The following is a 22,429-nucleotide window of genomic DNA, read 5'->3' on the forward strand; positions in this document are numbered from 1 at the left end:
ATCCAACCTGAATCAAGAGATGGTTTTAGCAAGCAGGTTATTCAATTTGCTATATTAAAAAGGGAGGTTTCTAGCCCCAATCAGATTTAAAAGTTTGCATGTGGCTTTTGAATTGGGATTAAGTAGCCATAAGGAGGATGGTCTAAGGATTCTGATCTAATTTCAAGAGTTTATAACACAAGTCCAAAGTTTCTCTTATTGTAATTAGGTTTCCAGCTACTACATGGTCAATTTTCAGTTCAGTGCAGTCACTCAGTTGTGTCCGACTTTTTGCAACCCTGCGGACTGTAGCACACCAGGCTTCCCTGTCCTTCACCAACTCACTGAGCTTGCTCAAACTTATGTCCATCAAGTCAGTGATACCATCCAACCATCTCATCCTCTGTCATCCCCTTCTCTTCCTACCTTCAATCTTTCCCAGCATCAGGGTCTTTTCCTAACAGTCAGCTCTTCACATCAGGTGGCCAAAGTATTGGAGTTTCAGCTCAGCATCAGTCCTTCCAATGAATATTCAAGACTGATTTCCTTTAGAATTGACTGGTTGGATCTCCTTGCTATCCAAGAGACTCTCAAGAATCTTCTCCAACACTACAGTTCAAAAGCATCAATTCTACAGTGCTCAGCTTTCTTTATGGTCCAACTGTCACATCCATACATGACTACTGGAAAAACCATACATTTGACTAAATGGACGTTTGTCGGCAAATAATTTCTCTGCTTTTTAATATGCTGTCTAAGCTTATAATAGCTTTTCTTCCAAGGAGCAAGTGTCTTTTAATTTCATGGCTGCAGTTACCATCTGCAGTGCTTTAAAGCCCAAGAAAGTAAAATCTCTCATTGTTTCCATTGTTTCTCCATCTATTTGCCATGAATTGATAGGACCAGATGCCATGATCTTTGTTTTTTGAATATTGAGTTTTAAGTCCACTTTTTCACTCTCCTCTTTTACTTTCATCAAGAGGCTCTTTAGTTCCTCTTCACCTTCTGCCATAAGTGTGGTGTCATCAGCATATCTGAGGTTATTGCTATTTCTCCCTGTAATCTTGATTCCAGCTTTTACTTCATCCAGTCCAATTTTTTTTTTTTTGCTATAAAGAGATCCCATGGTCATGCGTGCTAAGTCACTTCAGTCATGTCCAACTCTTTGCAACCCTATGGACTGTAACCCACCAGGCTCCTCTGTCCTTGGGACTCTTCAGGCAAGAATACTGGAGCTGGTTGCCCTACCCTCCTCCAGGGTATCTTCCCAATGCAGGCATCAAACCCACATCTCTTATTCTCTTGCATTGTCAGGTGGGTTTGTTATCACTAGAACCACCTGGAAAGCCCCTCAAAACCACACAAGTCCCCCTAAATCATACATATCTGAGGATATGAACAAGGTATTATGTGACACAAACTGGGCTAGTTAGTATACATACATTGTTTTATTTATTGAAATGCAGTGCTTATACTGGTAAAGATGTGAGCTCTGAAATCAACTGTCTAGGTCAAATCTGTTATTCACTGTCAAGAAAATGTAGGCATGATAGTTAATCTGTGTATGCCTCAGCATTTTCTTCTATAAAATGGAGATTTTAAGTAATACCTACTTCTTAGGAGAGGATTGAGAGGATGAAATGAGAGACAGTAAGTCCCTTACATAAGAATGAGCTCTGTTCTGAGAGTCCAATTTGTTAGTAAGTCCAACAACATCAGCCTAAGTACCCACCTAACACAATCAGCTGTATAGTACCATGCTGTAATAGGTGTATAATACTTCTTACACAAATAATACATAAAAAGCAAACAAAAGTAAAGCATTTTCAATCTCTCAGTATTGTACCTTAGAAAGTACAGTGGTACAGTACAACAGCTGGCATACGAGGGCTGGGATTGAGTGAACAGGCAAGAGGAGTTACTGACTAGAGGAGGGAGAGGAGGTGGGAGATGGTAGAGCTGAAGGATCGTCAGCAATAGGGGATGGAGGGTAAGCTGTGATGTCACTCATACCTGAGTTTGATGGCTCAGGTTCTGGTTCCTTGCTGGATTCAATTCTAACTATTTCTTGCTTCCAGACATCCTGGGCTTGCAATAAACATACTGTACCCTATATACACTGTGCTTTATAGAGTACCGTACAGTAAAGTACACAAAACCACAACCCCTTGTAGAGGATGTGCACACACGACAATGTACACCAGATGTGTGAACTAACTTCTGTGATTGGACATGTGAACACATGTTCATATTTTTGAAAGTTCACAACTTGAATGTTCTTATGTAGGGGAGTTACTACAAACTCTACAGTGATTAAAGCAAGATTCAAAGAAGACACTCAAGTAAAGTTAGCAAACAAGATGTCTCTGTTTAGTAAAATTCATGACCGAGCAAGAATTGTTTTGCATGTGGTTTACAAATTGGCCCAACTGGCAATTTAGACTGAACAACACGAATGAGAAATTTTAGAAAGGAAATGTTAAGTGAGTTACAAAGAGCAAGACACATAAATGTGAAGAATCACGGGGCCTCCTTTAAAGAAACTAGGACGGGGTAGAAACAAGATGAATGGATTCAAACTGGAAAAGTTCAGAGTATACTCATGAGAGAAGATGTGACAACTAGAGCAGCTGAAGAGCAGAGAGAGGCTGGATCCAGCACGGCTCGGTGAGTGGACACCAGGGGCACATTACCTGATGAAGAAAGTTAACTTAGGTCTGAACACAATTCAAAGGGGAACACCTAAAGCAATATACTAAAATAGCCTTGCGTGTTCAGTGAGCAGTGACTCAGACTGGCCTCCTTCCTGGCCTGAAGGTGAATAAAATATGGAAATAGGAAGCAAAACCCAAAGAGAGGATAAAAAAAGACAGAGGCTTATAAAAGAAGAAGCTGAGAAATAAGTGCACCCAAATTAATTTAAAGAAGGAATCAGTGGTCTTCTATGCCAGGCAATGTGGCCTAGTACCTTGATAAAGAAAACCCTCTGGAACAAAAACTCATAAAATGTTGGATATAATATATTTTAAAATATTGAGCATGGCTGAGTTGGCAAAAAGGTAAGGACAGGAGAATTTACAGGAACAAGAAAGTGTAACCCAGGAGAGTGTGTTTGAAGCCAGTTGACTGAAAGCGTCTGCTCATCCCCAAGTTTTAATGAGCCCAAGCATTGAAGGGAGCCAAGCAGAGACCCCCATGCAAACCAGAGCCTCCAAATATGGAGAAACCAGACCAGAGAAGTGGTGGGAGGTGGAAGGAATTATTCTGCACAGGGGAACTTGAATGGCTCATCCTAGACTCTGAGCAGAGAAGCAAATATGATTAAAATGTCCTGGACATGTGCCTTAAATTCACATTACCTGTGGGGCTGGAAAATCCTAAAAATTTAATTGAAAGTGCCATGGATTGATTTTTTCCCCAAGCACTTGTCAGAAGGAAACACAAATGCACACTGAATCTGTGCCGCACATAATGCCCACATACAAAATCTCAAGGGACGTGAACTCCCTCCCAGCCGTGATGCTCTAAACATGCAAGGGAGCAAGGCACCAGGAGCGAGAGTCAGAAGACCCCAGAAACAGATCTGCTAAGTTGGAGGGTATTAGAACAAGTCAAAATATAAAGTATGTTTAGTATTTCAAAAACTTAAAGTGTGTTGCAAAAATAAGAGGCAATCAGGTGGAATCAGACCAAATAAAATGTCTAGAAGTGAAACATTAAGAATTCAAAATTAAAAGCTCAATGGATGGATTAAACAGCAGGTGAGATACAACCAAAGATAATTGTTGAGTTGGAAGAGAAATCTGATGCAATACAAGAAAACAAAGACACAGAAAGTGTTTTTTAAATGTTAAAATGTGTAGAAGATGGAACTTAAAGGGGCTACCATATACTTACTTATAGTTCCAAAGAAATCAGCTAAAGGGTAAGAATTATTTGGGTTTAGAGATAGCAATATTTGAAGATGCAATGGTTGTGAATTTTCCAGATTTGATTAAATAAGCATATCTTCATATTCAAGAAGCCTAAAAATAAATCTTGAATAGAAAAAATAAAAGCAAGCTCCTAATTCAACACTGAGACATAGTAAAGCTCTATGACACCAAAGAAACAAAGATGAATAATATAAGAAGACTCATGGAGTGGGAGGAAGGAGAACAAAGACAGATTATTTACAAATAAATTAGTTTTAGACTAACAGCCCGGCTCTCAAGAACAGAAATGGAAGCCAGACAATGTTAGAATAACATGTTCAAAGTGTGGAGAGAGAGAAAAAATCAACCTAGAAGTATATATCAAATAAAATTATGTTTTAACAGAAGGGCTAGATTTACAGCAACATGGATGGATCTAGAGAGTATCACACTGAGTGAAGTAAGTCAGACAGAGAAGGTAAAATATCATTTGACATCCCTTATATGTGGAATCTAAAAAGAAATGATACGAATGAACTTACTTTTAAAACAGAAAGAGACTCTCAGAAAACAAACTTATGGTTGCTGGGGGGTAGGTAAAGTTAGGGACTTTGGGATGGACATGTACACACCGCTGTATTTAAAACAGATATCCAACAAGGACCAAGACTATAGCACAGGGAACTCTGCTCAATGTTATGCTCCAGGCTGGATGGGAGTTGGATTTGGATGAGAATCAGTCAGTCAGTTCAGTCGCTCAGTCATGTCCGACTCTGCAACCCCATGGAGTGCAGCATGCCAGGCTTCCCTGTCCACCACCAACTCCCAGAGCTTGCTCAAAATCATGTCCATCAAGTCGGTGATGCCATCCAGCCATCTCATCCTCTGCCGTCCCCTTCTCCTCCTGCCCTCAATCTTTCCTAACATCAGGGTCTTTTCTAAGGAGTCAGCTCTTCACATCAGGTGGCCAAAGTATTGGAATTTCAGCTTCAACATCAGTCCTTCCAATAAATATTCAGGACTGATTTCCTTTAGGATGGACTGGTTAGATCTCCTTGCAGTCCAAGGGACTCTCAAGAATCTTCTCCAACACCACAGTTCAGGGCATCATTTCTTTGGCACTCAGCTTTCTTTATAGTCCAGCTCTCACATCCATACGTGACTACTGGAAAAACAATAGCTTTGACTAGACAGACCTTTATTGGCAAAGTAGTGTCTCTGCTTTTTAATGTACTGTCTAGGTTTGTCACAGCTTTTCTTCCAAGGAACATTTCAGTTCAGTTCAGTCGCTCAGTCGTGTCCGACTCTTTGAGACCCCATGAATCGCAGCACACCAGGCCTCCCTGTCCAGCACCAACTCCCAGAGTTCACTCAGATTCACGTCCATCGAGTCAGTGATGCCATCCAGCCATCTCATCCTCTGTCGTCCCCTTCTCCTCCTGCCTTCAATCCCTCCCAGCATCAGAGTCTTTTCCAATGAGTCAACTCTTCACATGAGGTGGCCAAAGTACTGGAGTTTCAGCTTTAGCATCATTCCTTCCAAAGAAATCCCAGGGCTGATCTCCTTCAGAATGGACTGGTTGGATCTCCTTGTAGTCCAAGGGACTCTCAAGAGTCTTCTCCAACACCATAGTTCAAAAGCATCAATTCTTTGGCGCTCAGCCTTCTTCACAGTCCAACTCTCACATCCATACATGATCACAGGAAAAACCATAGCCTTGACTAGACGGACCTCTGTTGGCAAAGTAATGTCTCTGCTTTTCAATAGCTATCTAGGTTGGTCATAACTTTCCTTCCAAGGAGTAAGCGTCTTTTAATTTCATGGCTGCAGTCACCATGCGCAGTGATTTTGGAGCCCAAAAAAACAAAATCTGACACTGTTTCCACTGTTTCCCCATCTATTTCCCATGAAGTGATGGGACCAGATGCCATGATCTTTGTTTTTTGAATGTTGAGCTTTAAGCCAACTTTTTCACTCTCCACTTTCACTTTCATCAAGAGGCTTTTTAGTTCCTCTTCACTTTCTGCCATAAGGGTGGTGTCATCTGCATATCTGAGGTTATTGATATTTCTCCCAGCAATCTTTATTCCAGCTTGTGTTTCTTCCAGTCCAGCGTTTCTCATGATGTACTCTGCATATAAGTTAAATAAGCAGGGAAGAGCCTTTTAATTTCATGGCTGCAGTCACCATCTGCAGTGATTTTGGAACCCAAGAAAATAAAGTCTGTCACTGTCTCCCCATATATTTGCCATGAAGTGATGGGACTGACTGCCATGATCTTAGTTTTTTGAATGTTGAGTTTTAAGCCAGCTTTTTCACTCTCCTCTTTCACTTTAATCAAGAGGGTGTTTAGTTCCTCTTCAGTTTCTGCTGTAAGGGTAGTGTCATCTGCATAAATGAGGTTATTGATATTTCTCCATGTAATCTTGATTCCAGCTTGTGTTTCATCCAGCCTTTAGTTTGAAATCCAGACATTTCACATGATGCACTCTGCATAGAAGTTAAATAAGCAAGGTGACAATATACAGCCTTGACATACTCCTTTCCCAATTTGGAAGCAGTCCATTGTTTCATGTCTGGTTATAATTGACCTGCATACAGATTTCTCAGGAGGCAGGTAAGGTGGTCTGGTATTCCCATCTGCTTAAAAATTTTCCACAGTTTATTGTGATGCACACATCCAAAGGCTTTGGCATAGTCCATAAAGCAGAAGTAGATGTTTTTCTGGAGCTCTCTTGCTTTTTCAATGATCCAACTTGATTCCAGCTTGTGCTTCATCCAGGCCAGCATTTCACATGATGTACTCTGCATATAAGTTAAATAAGCAAGGTGACAATATACAGCCTTGATGTACTCCTTGGCAATTTGATCTCTGGTTCCTCTGTCTTTTCTAAACCCAGCTTGAACATTGGAATTTCATGGTTCATGTACTGTTGATGTCTGACTTGGAGAATTTTGAGCATTACTTTGCTAGCGTGTGAGATGAATGCAATTGTGCTGTAGTTTGAGCTTTCTTTGGCATTGCCTTCTTTGGGACTGGAATGAAAACTGACCTTTTCCAGTCCTGTGGCCACTGCTGAGTTTTCCAAATTTGCTATAGTATTGAGTGCAGCACTTTCACAGCATCATCTTTTAAGATTTGAAATAGCTCAACTGGAATTTCATCACCTCCACCAGCTTTGTTTGTAGTGATGCTTCCTAAGGCCCACCTGACTTCACATTCCAGGGATGTCTGGCTCTAGGTGAGTGGTCACACCATCGTGGTTATCTGGATCATGAAGATCTTTTTTGTATAGTTGTTCTGTGTATTCTTGCCATCTCTTCTTAATATCTTCTGCTTCTGTTAGGTCCATACCATTTCTGTCCTTTATTGTGCCCATCTTTGTATGAAATGTTCCCTTGGTATCTCTGATTTTCTTGAAGAGATCTCTAGTCTTTCCCAGTCTATTGTTTTCCTCTATTTCTTTGAATTGATCACTGAGTTAGACTTTATCTTTCCTTGCTCTTCTTTGGAACTCTCAGTTCAAATGGCAAAATGTAGGGGAAACTCTAAAGCATAAGTTACATGATAAATATAAATATATTGAAAGGAACAATGGTTATAAATGGAGTGTAATCACCACGGAAACCTATACTGCCATGACAGTGAGTACACTACAGCTATATTAACATAAGTAAATTTTTTTTAACTTTTTATTTTGTATTGGGATACAAAATAGCCAATTAACAGTGTTGTGATAGTTTCAGGTGAAGGGGCTCAGCCATACATGTATCCATTCTCCCCTAAATCCCCCTACTATCCAGGATGGCACATATTTCATTTTTTGTATAAAGTGACTATGAAAGTGAAAGTCATGTCAGATTCTTTGCCACCCCGTGGACTATACAGTCCATGGAATTCTCTAGGCCAGAATACTGGAGTGGGTAGCCTTTCCCTTCTCCAGGAGATCTTCCCAACCCAGGGATCGAACCCAGGTCTTCTGCACTGTAGATGGATTCTTTACCAACTGAACCACAAGGGAAACCCAAATGGCATCTTTGGTCCCTTGGCTTAGTTGGTTAAAGAGTCTGTCTAGTAAACAGGGGATCCTGGGTTCAAATCCCAGTGGTGCCTTTCAAAAAGTGACCATAAAAACATATAAATACTTTGCTCCATGAATTGAGACTCTCACTCAACTAAAGAAGACTTGCCAAATATGTCTTCCCTGAAAGAAAAGAGCACAGAAATCATGGATTCAACTGTCTGGCCTGAAGTTACATCATCTAGGGTGTGTTTTTGAAACATGGAACATAATGAAAGTTGTTCCTCAGAGCATGTACTGGCTGGGGAGGAAGATGTAATTGGGTGGCTTCCCGCCGAGCCTGCTGACTAGGCGTGAGCGCCCCAATCAAATCAGAAGATGTGGCCCCCAACATCCTCCTGACAAGTAGGAAAGACAATCACCAAAGTTAGCTGTCCCCACGGTAACTGCAGCAGTGCCATTCCAGGCATTCTTCCGGGTGCATAGATGCTCCACACAGGGCCTTGCTAAACAGGCTGCCATTCTGTGTGTACAGGGCTAGCTGCAGAAGCTCAGATCCTCTCACAGAAGATGCCCCACCTGAATGCCCGTGAAAATCTTCCAGAGGAAAGTCTCCTTGGGCTGCCTGGGGCTCTGAACCATTTCCGTGTGAAGGATTGACTGATCCAGTCAAACAACAGCGAACTTCTGTCCTTGGAGCCCCTGTGCTCCTGGACTGTGTCCCCCTGAATCTCCCCACCCCAACACCTGGCTTGGCCTCCATCCCACATCTGCAGCTTTATCCTCAGGATGGCTGAGGTCAGGTACGCTGCAGGTCCACTCGCCCATCACGGGAGATACCTGCATCACTGTAAACTGCCCTGGGGACCCAGGTCTGCATGCTCTAGTGGGGTGGGGGGGGCCCAATCTTAGCAGGCTTGGTAGCTCCTCCAGAATTTTGGCACTGGGAGGTTATCCAAGAGGTAGACTGAAACAGATCTGCTTTAACTCACAAACTTCAGCAAGAATCAGTAATAGTATACTTTCATTGCAATGAACTTGCCCCTAAAAGCTGTATCCACCATCAAACCAGCTTCTGTTCAGTGAAAACCAAGCTCATGATCAGACAGTCCCTTCTGGAAGGGAGTCCTGCAACCAGCCAACAAAATGCCCCCAGGCTTGGATGGAATGACACATACAAAGTGAGAGACAGTGAGTCTCCGGGGAGCAGACCCTCCCAGCAAAGGATACTGTGATTCCCATTTGCATGTTATTGTCAAAAAATTCAGCCCCTCTTCTGTGAAAAATCAGGGGGGGAATCTAATTTGCATTTACCTCAGAGAAGAAACTGAGCCTTCTCTATCACCCAATTTTTTTGAAATAATGGTATAGCCAATCTGGTTGGAAAAATAAAAACCATAAAGTGAGGGTTGAAGTCGGGAATAAAGTCCCTAATAACAAAAATACAGAGATGGAGACCTATATTTACCTGGATACAATCTATATTTATTTGGACAGAATCTGTATGACCTGCCAGTTAGGAGACAATCAAAGCTAATCTATTAATAGGAATGTGTTAGTAGTTAAAAGGCCAGAGAACACGGGAGATTAGAAAGCATTTTGTATGGCAAGAGTGTAAAGGGGGAATAACTTAAGGCAGATACACAGTGAAAACCAACCCTGTGTATTATTCCAAGGTTGAAATTGTGGAAAATAAATGGTGTATTCTTACCCCCAGTGCTCTCATTATGCGTTGAGAGGGAAAGAAGCAAAAATAGCAAATATAAACCAGTTTTCCAAGAAGATTGGCCAAGAAAGAAAGGAAAGAGCAAGGGTAACAGTGGGGCTGGAAGCAAAGACTCTGCTCGCCAAGACTCACGACATTATTGTTTACTCTTAGTTTAGTATCACTATCTGCCATGGTCATTATTCTCTCATTGCAAATTTGTTAAATGCTGAGGAACAGCATCAGTCCTCTACTGTCTAAAAGACAACCTCATAGTCTTCCCCTCACAGAAGAGAAACTGCTCTTCACCAGCAATCATTTTACGGCATGCAATAAAATTCAGGCAAGATTTTCTTAATTGATTTTTATTGAAGTATAGTTGCTTTACAGTGTTGTGTTAGTTTCTGCTGTACAGCAAAATTAATCAGCCATACATATACATATATTACCCCCTTTAGGACTTCCCTCCCATTCAGGTCATCATAGTACATTAAATAGAGTTCCCTGTGCTACACAGTAGGTTCTCATTAGTTATCTATTTTATACATACTGGACTTCCTGGTGGCTCAGATGGTAAAGAATCTGCCTGCAATGTGAGAGACCCAGGTTCAATCTCTGGGTCAGGAGGATCCCCTGGAGAAGGAACTGGCAACCCACCCCAATATTCTTGCCTGGAGAATCCCATGGACAGAGGAGCCAGTGGGCTACAGCCCATGGGGTGACAAAGAGTTGGCCACAACTGAGTGACTGAGCACACACACACACACATCAATAGTATATATGTATCAATCCCAATCTCCCAATTCTTCCCACCCCATCCCTTCCCTGTTGGTATCTCCATACATTTATTCTCTGTCGGTGTTTCTATTTCTGCCATGCAAATAAGATGTCCATCAACAAAGGAATGGATAAAGATGTGGTTCATATATACAATGGAATATGACTCGGCCATAAAAAGGAACAAAATAGGGTCATTTGTAGACATGTTGATGGACCTTGAGCCTGTCATACAGAGTGAAGTAAGTCAGAAAGAGAAAAACTAATATAGTAAACGTGTATATAGAGAATCAAGATTTTTTTCCTTAAGACTTTTTTTTAACCTGTAGGATTTTAAGAAACCGCCAATACTCTCCTTACATTTCCATCTGTGTTTTTCTCTCTAGTGGAAAAATTGGGAGTTTGAGACTGGAGGATTTGAATCTTCCTAAACATCATTTGGATGCTTAGTTTATTAAACTATTCATTTGGAAGGAGGGTAACATTAGCCCCTCACAGTAAACAGCGCCTGTCCATCAAATCCCCCTGATGGGATATCAGGGCATCAGGAAGAGAATCCCACTGAGCTGCCACCCTCACTCCTGAGACTGAGTTGGCTGCTGGGACAAAGCTCCCTGATGGGCGAGCTGCCTGTCAATTTTGCTAAAAAGAACAGTAAAAGTAGGAACAGCCAAGCTTGTACAATCTTGCAGTTCCTTTCTTTTTTCAGTGTATTTTTAGGTTGGCAGAAATCAGTTTCCTTTTCTATGCTTTATATATTCCTATTCATAAGCCTGGCATTACCAGATAATGTATTAAATTTTATTTTATTCATAGAAAATAGACATGGCTCTGGAGAAGGGTGACTCAATGAAGGGCTCTTGTTCGCAAACACCTGGACTCCTAGCCAGAGAAGAAGATACAGTGCATACAATGAACAGTCAATGAAACATAAACCATCTCAGGCAAAATAAAACTTAGGCTGGAAGACGTAAACATTTCATTTATAAGTTTCTGATTGAATGGATATTTGCAATCCACATGAATCCAGGCAAACATGCTACTGGAGTTTGATTAATTAAACCAAAATCTACTCATCTGAGTAGCCTCTAAGTCATATGTGAGATGCTTAATCAGCAGAGAGAGAATGGTTTTAGGGAACAGACTCCAGGTGGGGTTTACTAACTAGCACATTTTATTTATTTTTCCCTTGTTAGGAATCTTCTTTTTAATGAAATGAGTTTAATTCTTGGTTTTCTGGTTCCTTGCCCACCATCCATCTCCACTACTGAAGATCTTCCATATGAACTACACAATGACAGTCAGCTGGAATGCAAGGCAGTCAGTCTAGTCAGCCAGAACTTAGCTTCCTAGAACAGGGATGAGCTAGAGACCAAACATGAATATTATATATTCCTCGTGACATTATAAGGGACCACAGTGAACCAGCCAGGACAGTCCTGTACAAAGAAAATCAGAAAAATCAAGAAATCAGAAAGTGGCCATGCAAGGATACACCATCACATGTGACTCTGAGCAACGATCTTACAGACCCAAAACTTTACATTAGGCCTTATATTAAGCTCTTCCAACAGCCCTAAGACCTCTTTTTATGATTTGTTTATTATATAAACAAGAGATGACTTGAACTTCCAGCCATGGTGAGGTTAAGAGCTCAGCAAATCCACTCAAGGTAAAAGAAAGTATAAAGCTGTAAAAATACTTTAGGATTCTGGAAACTGACTAAAGGCAGACAGCAAATTGAAATGAATTTATCCTTGAAGATTTTCTGAGCTCCAGGCAAGGGCAGTGGGCGTCTGTGACCTCCTTCACACCAACTGTCCCCAGCCTTCCTCCCAGTTCAGAAAGTGAGAACATGGGTGTTACCAGCCTCGGGGTGGAAATGGAAACCATCTGCTTTGCTACCAGAGGGGTCTGACTCAACTGTGGGGGAGGGAGGTGGAAAAGTGAGTCCAAGTCCCATAGCTCTGTCCACTGTTGCTGGATTTTTAGGTTGTTTGTCTTTCACCCATAGATAGTGCTAAAACAAACATCCTTATATGTATGCTTTTGTTTGAATATCTGATTACTATCTCAGAATAAATCCCAAAGTCAGACTTATTTACTCAAAGTATCTATCACTCTTCTACTGCTGTATAAGTCTTCTGTTACTGTGGAATCATTAACTCTGTAGCTTTAAAAAACACACGTATTATCTCACAGTTTCTGTAGGCTGAGGGTCTGAGCAACTGGATTCTCTGTTCAAGGTTTGCAGACTGCATTCAAGGTGTCTTCCTTGGTAAAAAATCTGCCTGCAAAGCGGGAGACCAGGGTTCAAACCCTGGCTCTGGAAGATCCCCTGGAGAAGGGAATGGCCACCCACTCCAGTCTTCTTGCCTGGAGAATTCCATGGACAGGAGAGCCTGGTGGGCTACAGTCCATGGGATCGCAAAGAGTCAGACACAGCTAAGCAACTAACACTTTCACAACACTTTTCAAGGAGACAGTCTCATCTGGGGCACAGGGTCCTTTCCAAGTTCAAGGCTGCTGGTGGAGTCCAGTTCCTTGTGGTTGTAGGGCTGACTTGCAGCAAGCAGAGGCCAGCTGCCACTCTCTGTCATGTGGTGGGTGACACCGTGTGACAGTTTGCTTCCTCAAGGCCAGCATGAGGGTATCTGTAGTTGCTTCTCACCACTTACCTCTGGATCCTTAAATAAATGGCTCACCTGACTAGGTCAGGCCCACTGAGGATAATCTCCCTTTGATCAATTCAAAGCCCACTGACTGGCAACCTTCATTAGCTCGGCAAAATCTTTGCACCTTTGTCAACTACCATAACCTAATCCCAAGCATGCTCACCCATCATACTGACAGTCCCACCCTCACTCAAAGGGTGGGACAGTACAGATCTGTACCCCAGGCAGACAGAAAATCGCGGGCTTGGGGGGTGCTCTTAGAAGTTCACCTGTCACGAGATTTCACATTTGTGAAGACTGTGATTCAACGGCTTCCCTGGTGGCTCAGTGGTAAAGAATCTACCTGCCAATGCGGGAGACACAGGTTTGACCCCTGGGTGGTGAAGATCCCCTAGAGAAGGGAATGGCAACACACTCCAGTATTCTTGCCTGGAGAATCCCATGGATAGAGGAGCCTGGTGGGCTATGGGGTCACAAAGAGTCATACATGACTTAGCAATTAAACAATACAACTGTAGGATATTTGCTTATAAAATATGAAAATGGAAACCAATTAATAAAGGCTACAGTGTGCCTTAAAAAATTATGATTTAAATTGTTAAATTCTCTGAATAATGCTTATTCTCACCCCATCCCCATGTCACAGCATGCCTGTTTCCCCGACCAATATATATATATCCAATATAATTATGGATATTTTCATTATTCTTAATCTGTACCAGATATTACTAGCTCTGGCCCTTGGACAGGAAGCATCAATAAGAGAACAAATCTTGCATTTTTGATTCATATTAAGACTATTATGGTCTTTGGTAATTTTTACTTTTCCTTTGCAGTCTATCTATCCATATCCTTCATTGTTTTCTCTAGGGCTAATTTTCTGTTATTGACCACTTTGCCATCCCATTTTGAATGTCAAGAATATTAACTTCTAAGAGCCCATATAGCAAGTATTTTCTCCTGATGTGTTTTCTTTTCAACTTGGATACAGTGCTTTGCATCACGCCAAAAAAAAAAAAAAGCTTCACTTTCATAATCAGACCTACAAACCACTAATTGTTGATGGTTTCTTTCCTGTGTTATTTTATTCTCTAACATGTTTTCTTGTGTTTTAATTTCTAAGAATAGAGATGTAAAGGAATCCATTGGAATTTCCAGTTTCTATCTCAGAAGATACTTAGGGACTCTATACTGAATGAATCGTGTACAAAGCTGAAGTTGCCAATAACGTACTGCCTATCAGACTTCTAGTTGTACATAAACTGATTCTTGACCTAAGGTGTCCAGCCAGAGCTGTGATGCATCTTTCTCTCAAATGTTGGCCCTGGAGAGTAGACCACATTGTTCTGCCAACAATTCTGGACATTGGGTGTCAGCTTTTTTTTTTTTTTTCATTTCTTGTCTTTGGGCTACTGAATCATAGCTCTGAGTACTTGAAAAGAAACTGAAGGATGAGATCAGATTTTTTCCAAAATGTTCAGCCTTGGTCTTGAGTTTTAGCGCATCTCTAAGCTCTAATTTCATGTTGCAGTCACTAGTTCCATTTTAACCCGGGACCTAAAAATAGTCTTATTAAAAGAAAATAAAGAAGAAAAAGAAATCACTTTAAATAACCAAGAAAGTATGTCTTTTAGGTGAAATCACTTCTCCTTGTTGAATTAAAAAGATAATGATGAAATGTTTCCTTGCTGCTGCTGCTGCTGCTGCTAAGTCGCTTCAGTTGTGTCCGACTCTGTGCAACCCCAGAGACGGCAGCCCACCAGGCTCTCCCGTCCCTGGGATTCTCCAGGCAAGAACACTGGAGTGGGTTGCCTTTTCCTTCTCCAATGCATGAAAGTGAAAAGTGAAAAGTGAAGTCACTCAGTCGTGTCCGACCCTCAGCAACCCCATGGACTGCAGCCTTCCAGGCTCCTCTGTCCATGGGATTTTCCAGGCAAGAGTACTGGAGTGGGGTGCCATTGCCTTCTCCGAATGTTTCCTTGGCAGAAACAAAATCACTTTATGATTTATCTGCTAAAAAAAGTAGCCTCAAGTCCCTCCTCCATTCATAGATGAGTAAATCATAATATAAGAATCTAAGTTAAGTTCCTTAAGACTTCGTTGAAGTCTGGGTATTAAATTTCCTTGTCTAGAAAATGAGAAAGTTAATCTAGCTGATCTCTGAAAGCATTAGTCGCTCAGTCATGTCCGACTTTTTGTTGACCCCATGGACTATAGCCTGCCAGGCTCCTTTCTCCATGGAATTCTCCAGCCAGGAATAGTGGAGTGGAAGCCATTCCCTTCTCCATGAGATCTTCCTGACCCAGGGATTGAACCCAGGTGTCCCACGTAGAAGGTGGATTCTATAGCATCTGCTGATCTCTGAGGTCCTACTCAAATCTAACACCTGGATTCTACTTGGTGTTCAACTAAAGGTTTTCTGTTTACATCTTTTCTTTGGCTCTTTCAAACTCCCAGTAAAAAGTCTTGCCTTCAGATGCCTCCCTCTCTTAATTTCCAGAAACCTGCTATGTACTCTTGCAAAACATTACTATTAAGTCCCTGTCAAACTTCGTGGCTTTCACATTCCTGGAATTGGTACCACTCTCCTTCTCAGTTTGCAAACTTGAAATAAGAGCTCTTTTTTCATCATCTTTCTCTCCCCTCCATATTTAATCAGTATCCCAGGCCAGAATATTTGTTGCAATATTTGTCTCCTTAATCTTATTTCAATTCCTTCCGACATATCAGTTCAGTCTCCTAGTATGTCATCTCAGGATCTAATGTTGAAAAATATTTCTCTTCTTTATTTGTTCTGAAGTGAGGAATCCAAAACACTGCAGCCACAATGACGTTCCTGTAGCTCCTGATGAATTAAGAACAGACTACACAGTCTGGCAGTGTAGCCCTACTATACATAATGTGGCCAGCCTGGCTTTCCACGTCTTCTCCTCCACTCATGCCCAGGACCTTGCGATTTCCTGAGTACTTCCTGAATATTTTGCTCTGTCTTTGCCTTTTTGGTTTAATTTTGAATTCTTATTTTCAGTGTTTAAAAGTTCTGTAAATGTCTGAGGTGCCTACTTGAGCTAAAACAAGGGGGAAAAGTCATCATTTTTAATCTTTATTCTCATTCTGAAAAAGCTCAGTATTTCTTTTTCTTGGGGTCAAAAAAAAAAAAAAAATACGCATCAGTGGTGCTAGTAGTAAAGAATCACTGCCAATGCAGAAGACACAAGAGCCAACTGTTTGATCCCTGGGTCAGGAAGATCCTCTGGAGATGGAAATGGCAACCCACTCCGGTGTTCTTGTCTGGAAAATCCCATGGACAGAGAAGCCTGGCAGGCTATAGTCCATGGGGGTCACAAAGAGTTGGACACAACTGAGCAACACACACACATCAGTGAAATGCAGCAGAATTTTAAGATAAAACATCTGTACAGAAGACACTGAACGCTGGGTGTGGTAGAGGTGGAGGATTCCAACCCTTGGGACTCCAGTCTCCCACTGAAAAAGATTAGAAAGCTGACGCATCTCACTAAGGTCACACAGCTGCTCAGGACCAAATTTTTAGTGCCTTCAATGGGTGATATGCCAGGTCCTGGGAATGTGGAAATGAAATGGTTTCTAGAAACACAGTACAGGAGGAGGAGATATGTGGGGACAGATCTGTGTACTCAAGCTGACAGGTGCTGTGATAGAAGCTATGCATTGTTCAGACACAAAGGAGGGGGTAGTCAGCACTCCCTGACGTGACAGGGCAAAATGGAAGGATTTCATAGATAAGATAACCCCTGAGGCTTAAGAGAAAAAGAAAAGTTGTGTACACCAGGGTAGCCAGCAAAGAATCAATGCAAGCAAAGGCACAAAAGCATGGATTAGATGAAAGCATTTGGGAAAATGAAAACACTTTAGAGAGTCTGGAAGTTAAGGTAAAAGATAAGGCACATCAAAATTAAAATTAAAAGCAAGCAAGCTCTAAATTGTAAAGGGACTTGTAATACCTTACAAAGGAGTTTGGGACAATGATGATTGTTACTACCATTTTTCATTAATGATTATCAATTTCTCATTATAATTAATCAGTTCTTTTTATTGATCACTTGCTATGATCGTTAGAATCAAAGGTAAACTCACTTGCCTAAAGTAATATAGCTATTAAGTATTGGAGTCAATGTTCGAATCAGGTCCTCTTGGTTTCAGAGCTGAACATATTTGGATTACACTATAGTCTGTCTTTAGTCTGTGGACAATATGGACCATCCAAGTATTTGAAACGAAGAAGAATTATGATTGGATTCTTGTCTTGGAAGAGTTTTGCAACAATATAAAGTTGTAGTGTCCAATCCAGTAACTGCTACACATGTTGAAAATTAATAATAATTTAATAATTAAAAACTCTGTCCCTCAGTTGCAGTAGGCACCTCTTAAGTGCTCAGAAGCCACATGTGATTAATGACTACTGTAGAGATAACACAGGGTGTAATTCCTGTCCTTACAGAAAGTCTTACTGGACAGCACTGGTACAGAGGACGCACTGGAGCTTTGTGAGATGGGAAATGAAAAGCAGGGGACCACCACCCAGAACGGGTGAGAAAGGATCAGAGAAAAGACGAAGGCACAACTTAGCAGAGATGTAAACCAGAGATTCTCCAATGTGACTCACACTCTCCCAGTCTATCACCCATCAACACTGGATCCCTGGGAACCTGTTAAAAATGTAGATGCTCAGCACACCCCGGACACACTGAATCAGAAATTCTGAGAATGACACCCAGCCATCTACTCTGTGACAAGCCCTGAAGGGGATTTTGATACTCACCAAAGGGTGATGGACCATTGATTTAGAGGAAGGGACAGATCTCTAAAATGTGTATAGAAATACAAGCAGCTCTGGCCAAGCGTGGGGTATACAGAGGGAGAACGAATCTGGGCCAACTCAGGTGGGTGGGGGAGGATGGAAGGAGAAGCATATTCACAGGAAAAAAAGGTAAGGAGCCTGAGTTTGAGTTCTGGAGGGATATTCAATCATTATGATCCAGTTGGGAGTACCCATCTAGAACTCAGGAGAAAGTACTGGAATGGAGATGCAGATTTAAAGTCATCAGAATTTCGGTGGTATGTTAGCCGGGAATGGATGACTGGATAGGTTGTAAATGCTGAGAGGAGTATCTAGATTTGGGTGCAGTTCTCCACATGCTAGTTCCTTTTTTATCCTATTGAATGAGGCATCTCAAAGTGCAAATTTGATCTATTAGATATGAGTATATTCTATTTAAAAAAAAATAAAGAATTAACCTACATTGTTATTCCAAGTCACCATATGTAGAACCTGTCAAACAGGATACACACAATCCTAACGAGTGTACTGTGGAAAGGGGACAAGTTTCAGGGCTGACTCTCTTTCTCTCCAATCCTGGAGCGTGGGCTTCATCAGGGGAATCAGAAAGAAGGGAGGAGAGACATTCGGAGGCGTACAGGATGGTGTCCCCAAAAGTTAACAGGAAGAATTTCTAAGAGGAAGTCAAGAGCACTGCCATATCCCAGAGGCCAGAAAGAGAAGACCATGGACTTGGCTCATAGAAGGCCATCATGGAACTTAGCAAAGTATTTCTGTAGAGCAACCAGGGACAATCTGGCAAGTCAAAAAAAGAGAGTGAGCTGGTTGAAACAGAAATAGGAGGTGATGAAATGGGGCAGTGAGGGTAGATTTATGTTTTGTACTATTCCTTGGATACAAAAGGTCCCTTATATTCTCTGTATCTTATAGAAATTTTGGGAAAATCGTTCTTGTACTTTCTCTCCCCAGGGCCCTGCCATAAGGATGGCATGAAAGGGCTAGCATACATAAATGAGATCATCCCACCAGCTGATGGGGATTCACTGATCCCAGACAACAACTGAGCTCACCTTAATCTTCCCATTACTGAGGATGGCTTCTTTTCTGATCTTCTTATGCTGCTCATCCTCTTGTCCTGTCCCACATACCCTAATGACATGCCTGAATCCTCAAAGCAAATACAGCTCAGGCTTTAAAGCTTGGACCTTCTCTACAAAAATACCATAAGTATTGTTCCCTACAGTTGAGTTGCCCTAAATCAATCCCCAATGCCCTCCTGGGAAGCAGGTAGGAAAATATTATGATGCTTATCCTGCAGATGAAAATTGAGATACTATGATTTGTTCAATATCTTTTTGTTCTTCATGACAATGCAACTATCCTATTTTATTTGTGTTATTAATGTATTCGTTCCACATTTTTCCATGAAGGACTCCAGGTAGGGGAGTCTGAAAAAATAAGAGAAGAATGTCAAGACTAGGTGATAAAAGAACACAGATATTCAGCTGTTAAATCTCCACATAATTGGAACAGCTCAGCTGTAAATTTAGCTCTGAGTTTTTGGCAACCAAACAAAAAGGCAGACGCCGTCAGTTATGCAGTTCCTATTTTCATGAAGAAATAAGAGTGCCAGCTTCTCAGAGAAGCCAGAATCCCCTCCTTGCCTAAGTTCTAAATGAAACTGCATACCCACATCTTCACAGAGAGGGCATTTCTATAAACAAAGGTAATGCAAGATCTCATATGGCAGCTTCTAACGCTTTCCTTCAGCAAAACTTCATATAAAACATTCAGTGAAAAACTAACTTCAACACAAGCAAACATACTAATTTACTGATCACTGACAGGCAGTTACCATAAGGATATAAAACCTTACGTCTTGAACAGGATTTCGGTTTTCATGGTTGTAGCTAAAAGCCATGCACTAATTAGCACATATTAATGGAATATGCTCCCCCTTCATTAGTGCTAAAAATCTGGTAGCCTTGCTAAGGTCCACACACTTATATACACACTAAACACACAACACACACACACACACATGCACACACACTCTACCATCTTGAGAAAAAAGTACAATTTTTTTAAGCAGATAAAACTAAAGCAGCCTTGGGTTTTTAGAAAATGCTAATTGGCTTGAGCAAATTATTATTATCATCTATTATTCTAAGATTTTCCTGGAATAACCATATATTAAGGTGATTGGAATATAGGCAAATTTGGGGGGGTGCGTTTCAGTTATAATTAGAGAAGATGCTGAGTAACCATCTCCCCTGACTCGCAGGCACTGATGATCACTAATATTTTTAATTAATCACAGTCTCCCCTGGATGCTAATAAGGCCCCACCAGCATGGCCCCTTCCCTGCACAAGGGCTGACTGAGCTGTGTCCACGTGTCTCGTTAGGTAACCTATACATGGACATCCAGTCCCTGCATTACCGCAGAGTTCCCAGGGAATTCTTGCTCTTCCAAAACTGGGTATGTGAATGAGGAAACCAGTCTGTTAAAATGCACTTAATGATACTTACTGGCCTCAGAGCTCTGAACAAAGCACTGGTTCAGAATATTAAAGAAACAAGCCATTCGCTCAGTCTTCAAAGAATTTAAAATCTGGTGAGGGAAACAAAACATACTCACACAAGTTATGCAAGTTAAAACAATAACCTAAGAACCTGTGAAAAAGTGAGAAGTGTGAAAGTATAAGTCTCTCAGTCATGTCCAACTCTTGCAACCCCATGGACTATAGCCCGCCAGACTTCTCTGTCTATGGAATTCTCCAGGCAAGAACATTAGAGTGGGTTGCCATGCCCTCCTCCAGGGGATCTTCCCAACCCAAGGGTCGAACCTGAGTCTCCTGCAATGCAGGCACATTCCTTACCACTGAGCCACAGAGAAGTCCTCTGAGACACCAGGTAATCAATCATACACAGCAGTACACAGATACACAGTAGGAAAGGAGGAAGACTTAGATACTTTCCTGTCCCCAGTAGCTGTAGGGCACCCAGACACAGAGAGTGACATTACTAGAATTATAGCCATAGTGCCTCCAATACCCCAGGGATAGCAGCAGGTGAACCAAATCACGCTAAGCACACAGAAATCGCATCCTTGAGAATACGGATTGTCAGACCAATGATTCATGAATTTTAATAAGCTCTGATTTTACTTAGAGTGGTTTTCTCAAGAAGAGATTCCAGGATCACTCTGGTATATTCTGATTCTGTGGCTGGGGGTGGGGGCGGGTGGGTAGAGCCCAGAAAAGTGCATTTTCATAAGTCTCGAAAGGACAGAGGGAGTTCAAGGACCCCAGTGTGAGGCCCACCACCAAGGGTTTTCCCCAGACACCAGCTGCCTGCGAGCTAAGAGGGAAGTCAGCAACAGGTCTTCCCAAACACCAGGAATAAGGGGTATAGACATCTATGTGGTTTTCTAGTGCTTCCTGTTTGCCAAGCACTGTGCTAAGAAATTTGCCATAATCATCTTATTTTAAAATACCTTTTGACCCCACTTTGCAGGTGAATAAACTATGGCATAAAGCCTAAAAAAAAAAAAAAAAAAAAAGTAGTACAGAGAAAGGGATTGTAATTCTGGAATGATCCCTCCAAAGGTTAAAATGCCACTCAAAGCAAGAAACAGGTAGCATTTTAACTGGTGAAATTTCATGTTACAAATTATAAACACATATACAAACCTAATAAAGATAAGTATTATTCTATGATTCATTTATTAGGTGGGTACAAAAGTAACTGTGGTTTTGGACCATGAATTTTAAATCAATATAACTAGGCTTAAACACATTTTTATTAATCAAAATAGGAAGCATTACAATCAACACATTTTCACCAACAAAATAAGTTTTTTTTTTCCCTGTAGCATAAAAATTCAGGCTTCAGGACTCAGTGAACTCTTGAAAAGCATTTTCTGCATCCTGCTGGTTGTGGAACCATTTTCCCTGCAGAAAATTGTCAAGATGCTTGAAGAAGTGGTAGTTGATTGGTGAAAGGTCAGGTGAATATGGCAATGAGGCAAAACTTCATAGCCCAATTCATTCAGCTTTTGAAGCCTTGGTTGTGTGACGTGTGGTCGGGCGTTGTCGTAAGAAGAATTGAGTCCTTTCTGTTGACCAGTGCTGGCTGCAGGCATTGCAATTTTCAGTACATCTCATCAATTTGCTGAGCATACTTCTCAGATGTAACGGTTTTTCCAGGATTCAGAAAGCTATAGTGGATCGGACCAGCAGCTGACCACCAAATAGTGACCGTGACTCTTTTGGTGCAAGTTTGGCTTTGGGAAGTGCTTTGAAATTTCTTCTCAGTCCAACCACTGAGCTGGTCGGTTGTCATATAAAATCCACTTTTCATCACACATCACAATTTGATCAAGAAATGGCTCATTGTTGTTACATAGAATAAGAGAAGACATTTCAAAACAACGATTTTTTTTTTCGGTCAGCTCAAGAGGCATCCACTTACCAAGCTTTTTCACCTTTCCAATTTGCTTCAAGTGCCAAATGACCATAGAATGATTGACGTTGA

General features: G+C 41.3%; 1 protein-coding gene and 1 non-coding gene across 2 annotated transcripts in view; both read left to right on the forward strand.

Moving 5' to 3' along the window:
• XKR4 (XK related 4) overlaps nucleotides 1-22,429 on the forward strand; it is a 315,520-nt gene that overhangs the window by 255,730 nt on the left and 37,361 nt on the right. The window lies entirely within an intron of this gene.
• Nucleotides 7,935-8,008, forward strand: TRNAT-AGU. Its single transcript has one exon. It is a non-coding gene; the product is annotated as a tRNA-Thr (tRNA).

Source organism: Bos indicus x Bos taurus, chromosome 14 (genome assembly GCF_003369695.1).
Source record: "Bos indicus x Bos taurus breed Angus x Brahman F1 hybrid chromosome 14, Bos_hybrid_MaternalHap_v2.0, whole genome shotgun sequence".
NCBI classification, from domain to species: domain Eukaryota; kingdom Metazoa; phylum Chordata; class Mammalia; order Artiodactyla; family Bovidae; genus Bos; species Bos indicus x Bos taurus.